Source organism: Andrographis paniculata, unplaced genomic scaffold, assembly GCF_009805555.1.
Source record: "Andrographis paniculata isolate CXL003 unplaced genomic scaffold, ASM980555v1 Contig46END, whole genome shotgun sequence".
NCBI classification, from domain to species: domain Eukaryota; kingdom Viridiplantae; phylum Streptophyta; class Magnoliopsida; order Lamiales; family Acanthaceae; genus Andrographis; species Andrographis paniculata.
In genome coordinates, this window is record NW_026137580.1 from 5,895,997 (window position 1) to 5,902,477 (window position 6,481).

At 30.1% G+C, this 6,481-nt stretch overlaps 1 pseudogene; it reads left to right on the forward strand.

Annotated features, from left to right (window-relative positions):
* Positions 1-3,286: 3,286 nt before the first annotated feature.
* LOC127252664 (uncharacterized) lies at positions 3,287-4,952 on the forward strand (annotated as a pseudogene).
* Positions 4,953-6,481: the final 1,529 nt, after the last annotated feature.

Consider the following 6,481-nt stretch of genomic DNA (forward strand, 5'->3'; position numbering starts at 1 on the left):
GAATACAGTTAGGTTTTTTCTTCTTGATTCTTTTCTTTTTATAATATAGCACTTTATGGGATTATCATTTGTGCTCTATAGTTTTAATTACAGTCTATTTTTTATATATTTAATAATGCTCTAAGGGAATAAAGTTAGCACTTTTGTTTCTTCACTGTTTTTCCTTTCTACTATAAAGCACTTTATAAGATTATACTTTGTGCTTTATAGTTCTAATTACAGTGCTTTTTGTATATGTTTTATAATGTTTTAAGGGAATAAAGTTAGCATTTTTGTTTCCTTGCTATTTTTCCTTTCTATAAGAAAGCACTTTATAAGATTATACTTTATGCTCTAAAGTTCTAATTACAGTGCTTTTCCTATATTTTAAATAGTGCTTTAAGGGAATAAAGTTAGTGCTTTTGTTTTTTGATTGCCTTTTCTTTTATAATATAGCATTTTATGGGTTTATACTTTCTGCTGTATAGTTCTAATTACAGTGCTTATTGTAAATGTTCTATAACGCTTTAACAGATTAAAGTTAGCACTTTTGTTTCTTCACTATTTTTCCTTTCTATTATAAAGAAATTTATAAGATTATCCTTTGTGCTCTAGAGTTCTAATTACAGTGCTTTTCGTTTATGTTAAATAGTGTATTAAGGGAATAAAGTTATTGCTTTTGTCTTTCTATTAAAGTTTGTGCTCTACAATTCTAATTACAGTGCTTTTTGTATATATTTTATAATGCTTTAAGCCATCAAAGTTAGCATTTTTGTTTCTCCATTGTTATTCCTTTCTATTATAAAAAACTTTATAAGATTATACTTTGTACTCTAGAGTTCTAATTACAGTATTTTTTATATATGTTAAATAGTGTTTTAAGGGAATACCGTTAGCGCTTTTGTTTCTTGATTTTCTTTTTTTTTTTTATAATATAGCACTTTATGGGATTATACTTTCTGCTCTATTTTTCTAATTACAAAGCTTTTTGTATATATTTTATAATGCTTTAAGGGAATAAAGTCAGCACTTTTGTTTCTTCACTGTTTTTCCTTTTTATTATAAAGTACTTTATAAGATTATACTTTGTGCTCTATAGTTCTTATAACAGTGCTTTTTGTAGATGTTTTATAATGTTTTAAGGGAATAAAGTTTGCAATTTTGTTTCTTCACTATTCTTCTTTTCTATTAGAAAGTACTTTATAAGATTATACTTTGCGCCCTAGTGTTCTAATTACAGTGCTTTTCCTATATGTTAAATAATGCTTTAAGGGACTAAAGTTAGTGCTTTTGTTTTTTGATTGCCTTTTATTTTTATAATATAACACTTTATGGGTTTATACTTTGTGCTCTATAATTCTAATTACAGTATTTTCTTTATATATATTATATAATGTTTTAACGGAATTAAGTTAGCACTTTTGTTGCTTCACTATTTTTCCTTTCTATTATAAAGAACTTTATAAGATTATACTTTGTACTCTAGAGTTCTAATTACAGTGCTTTTCGTAGATGTTAAATAGTGCTTTAAGGGAATACAGTTAGCGCTTTTGTTTCTTGATTTCCTTTTCTTTTTATAATATAGCATTTTATGGAATTATACTTTGTGCTCTATAGTTCTAATTATAGTGCTTTTTTTATATATTTTATAATGCTTTAAGGGAATAAAGTTAGCACTTTTGTTTTTTCACTGTTTTTCCTTTCTATTATAAAGCACTTTATAAGATTATACGTTGTGCTCTATAGTTCTAATTACAGTGCTTTTTGTATATGTTTTATAATGTTTTAAGGGAATAATGTTAGCATTTTTCACTACCAAAAAATTGGCTTTTTGTCGCGGATATGTAGTCCGTCAAAATAAATTCGTCACAAAAAGTGACTTTTGTTATGAAAGTTGTCGCCACAAAAAAGTTTAATGATTGGTCCACTTTTTTTTGTATTTGTTTCGATAATTAATCCATAACAACTATATTTTGGACGGAATTTCGTCATATATATATTTGTTACGTAATTCAAGCCGTGACAAATAGATCAATTTTAAAATTTTCTATATACTTAGAAAATCTATATAGAATTATTTTAAAATTTGAAAAAAAAAAGATTATTTATTTAAATAGTTATCCGTAACAATTATATTTTGGACGGAACATCGTCATATATATATTTGTTATGTAATTCAAGACGTAACAAATAAGTCAATTTTAAATATTCTATATATTAAACGAAATCGGTATATAATTATTTAAAAAAATAAATTTATTTAAAAATTGAATAAACTTATTTAAAAAATAAATAAAAATAAAAATATGAAAATATTTTCATAAATCATACCTAAAATATAAATTAAAAAATTTAATTATTTTTTAAAACATAAAAAATATATTATTAAAAAAATTAAATAAAAACACAATCATATAATATTTAAAACAAACAAAAGATCAGCACTAAAAAGTACGTATAAATTTTGAGAAAAATTTTAAAATCACTTAAGGATTTTGAAAAATAATTACAAATTATTATTATTATTATCATTATTTAGTATTTTTTTAAAACAAAACTAAAAATGAATCATAACCCTAATCCAATATCCTAAACCCAAACCCAACTATACCCCCAAAGTGATTCCTCGCACATCGCTGCTCGCCTGCCCCATCGTCGCCTCGCGCCGCCGTCCCCAACTCCGACCGACGACATCCTCCACCAGCCACATTGCCGCTTCCACAGTTTGTCTTCATCCTCCGATCTGCGGTGTTCTAATTCAAAATATGACTATCTGGTGTTATCCCCAAAGGTTTGTGTTGTCTGCCATTTTGTAATCGTAAGTCCTTTTAATTTACTGTTTTCGAATTATGGGGCTAGTTCAACCGTCTATTGTTTTTATTTTAATAACGTGTATTATGTGCTTCGCCTTGATTAAGTAGAATTTTGTTCGAATTGGTTCTCTTATATAAATTTTTGAATGATTTCATGTCCCTGGTGTTGATTTTCCTTCTTTAAAACATGATCATGAGAATATTTTTTTATTAATTTTAAATAAAAATTTAAAAATCTATATAAAATATTTGTAAAAATAAAAAATTTTAAAAAAACTATGGTTAAAAAATAATATAAAAAATATTCTTTTTATTAAAAAATATGTAAAAATTAAAAATATAAAAATTTTAATAAATTAATAAATTTATTTATAAATAAATAAATAACAGATACCAAATAAAATAAACACATAAAAATGCATTAAAAATAAATAAATAAAAACACACGATCATGTACAATAATTTATTTATTTTTATTTTTTTTCAAAATCGCGTCTTGACATTCCCCTTTCTTCTTCACCAGATTCCTAAATTCAATTTCAATTAACTCCTCGCCCAGACCGCGACCAGCCCTCCGCGCCACCGCACGACTGCCGCCGCGCTGCCGACCGGCGCTGTCCTCTGCCTCGCACCAACGCCGCTGCCAGCGTTCGACACTCGCCGTTATAGCCTGTCCCCAGTCCGAGTTGTTGTCCTTCACCATCTCTAACCGCGACTTCTCCACCATCACCATATTACTCCGTCGTCACCTCTTCCAACGCTGCCGTCCCAACTCTGACCGGCACCATCTTCTGTACTTTTTAAGCCACGGAAGTCGAGAAGGTAGTTCCATTCATCCTCGCTTCCTATCTAACCTACTCTGATAATTCATTTTTGTCTTTCGTCTCTATTTTTCAGATGTGGATGATTTTTACGGCTCTGTGGACCTTGGTATTTTCGTTTTCCCTTCAAATTTAATTGGATTCAATATGGGCTCAGATTTAGTTTAGTTGACTGCTAAAGACTTTAATTCAGGTATTTGTTTGATCTTGTCTTCATAAACTTTGAATTGACTTGATTTAAATTGGGTAAACAACCAAATGAAATGAGAATTTAAATGCTCATGTTTAATTTCCGAGATGAGCTGAACTATCAGTTTTAGATCATCGATTGATGTTATTAACTACTTATTCGTTTCATTTTGCCTTATTCTTCTGATGAAAATGTTTGGTTTTGAAGGTTTGGAGTTAAGGTGTTTGACAAATTGTCTAAACTAGCTAGTTGTAATTTGTTCTAACGGATTCGTGGAGATTGGTGTCTGTATCGATCTGGATGTTGAGGACAACTATGAATTTCTGATGAAGGTTTGCTTGAATGTTTGTTTATTTGATTATCATTTAACTAAAGATACATATTTGATTTTGGGACATAAACTATTTGTATTCTAAGTTCTCTATTGACAATTGATGCATTGAGAAGATGGGTGTGGATAGGGTTCAAAAAGGAAAATTCTTTGAGTTTATACTCTTCGTTTTACCTTTCATTTTATATGTTATTTTCACAGCAGCCATCCTCTTGGATTTAAGAACACTTTTAGGTTGTTGACTTACAAAGTGACTTATGAAGTTTGATGGCTGGAAATGCAATAAAATTTATTGCGAAAGAAGTGAGAGAGTATCAGTCCCATTGTGACATAAATTGGCAAAATACAACGATGAGCTATCGAAGGGTGTTTGGGGTTACTGGGAGGTTGGTACCTGGAAACCTCTTGGTATCAGTGCAAGGCGTCAAGCTCAGCTTTGTGAAGAAGTCCTCAATGCTAGAGCAGACTGGCCATGAAAGGAAGGAGATGAGGAATGTCCATAAATGGCATAAGGTTTGACAGAATAGCTATAGAAAAGCGACAAACCATTGCCGTACTTATGGAATCTATGCCTCAACTCGTGGAAGATTATAGAAAGAGGATATGGGAGAGAAAGATGAAAGAAGAAGAAGATGCTACCAACAAATTACTGCAAAAGTAGCAAATTTCTACTTCAAATGGCAATTCCTTTCATCAAATCTGCAGTTCCATGAGGTTTGTATTTGCTGATGATTATCATTAGATATTGTCTATAATAATTCTCCTTTGTATGTTATGACGAGACATTATATCAATGAAGTATTGCGGGTTTGGAATCTCTTGAAATTGTCATCATACGTATAGATTGTTATGCTTTTTACAAAAGACTTGTTTAAGGTTTTTGGTTATTCATGTGGCCATTCTTGGTTAACTGTGCAATGAGGAGTATTTGGTATCAATTGGTTACCGCTTGACTGCAATGACAATTTATGATGGGATATCTTAATCTTAGACTCACATATTGCAAGAGGTTTGATAAGACATTACCACTCGCACACAGATTATTAGTTCTTAATGGTGGCTGGCTACCTTTAACTTGTTATTATTGTTTAGTGATATGTAAGTATAATGTATGAGTTAGTTATTAATATATATTTTTTAACCTACTATTCATCCATGTTGTTTAGAGATATCATTTTTCATCATAACTAGCTCTGGTTTTACATTTTTATATAGGTGATACCTTAGCCATTGTCAAGGAATTTGTTACCATTGTTACAGTCTAAGAGACCACACTTATTCTCCCAAGTAATGCCGGAGCGAAGATCCTCGATGAGGTACTCGACGAAGATAACATCAAGTGCACTTACGAGGATATACACATTTTTTTAAATGTTTATTCTTTTTGGAATTAAATTACTTTAGTTGCTGATATAATTCTTATATATCATTGTAAACACATTGCAGTTGGTTCGCTGCCTCTGATTGCTTTCTCTGTCATTTTGCACTCGATGAGCTTGGTCGTTCATAACTGTATTTGTTAGTCGACCTTAGGATAGTACTGCAGTTTGATACCATATCTATTTCTTCACATATTACTTTTGGATTTGGGGATCAAGTGTTAACAAGTTGTTAGTTGGTTGTTATAGTGTATAGCATGGTGGATTTTTTGAGATGCTTTAAAGCACTCTTGACACCTAGTATTCTATTTTTGACATGAATACGAATTTTGTTGGATTGAAGTTGTTCTGTAGGTATGAACAAGGATTTCAGATTAATTATAATAAAATATATTTTAAATTATTTGTGACGCAGATTGATCTATAACAAATATTTTAACAATTGGATTTTATTTGTGGTGACCAAATACATATTTGAGGCATGCAAACCTTATGTAGTGGATTTTTAGTTACAGACAATAGCCCGTACAAAAAATATTTTACGTTTGCATTAAATTTGTACCGAATTTTTTGTTGCGGACAAATTTCGTAACAAATAGCTCTCTGAAAGGACACTACTTTTGTAGCACATTTTTTGTTTCGAACAAAGATTGCAACAAAAAGTTTTCTGACAAGATTCCATATTTGTATCGCATTTTTTGTTCCTAAAATATGTCGTAACAAATAGTTCTCTGACAGGATTTTTCTTTTTTTCCGAAGTTTTTGTTACGGATATATGTTGTTCTAAAAAAATGACCGATGCTTTTGTTACGTAAAAAAATGCAACAAATACAATTAACACGTGCTTATTTTGAGGGTTGACCACCACTTATTTGTTACGGAATTTGCTGCGACATAGACTTTTTGTACCGCGAATTTTTGTAGCAGTCAAAATCCGAAACAAAGTCGACACAAAAGACTATTTTGCA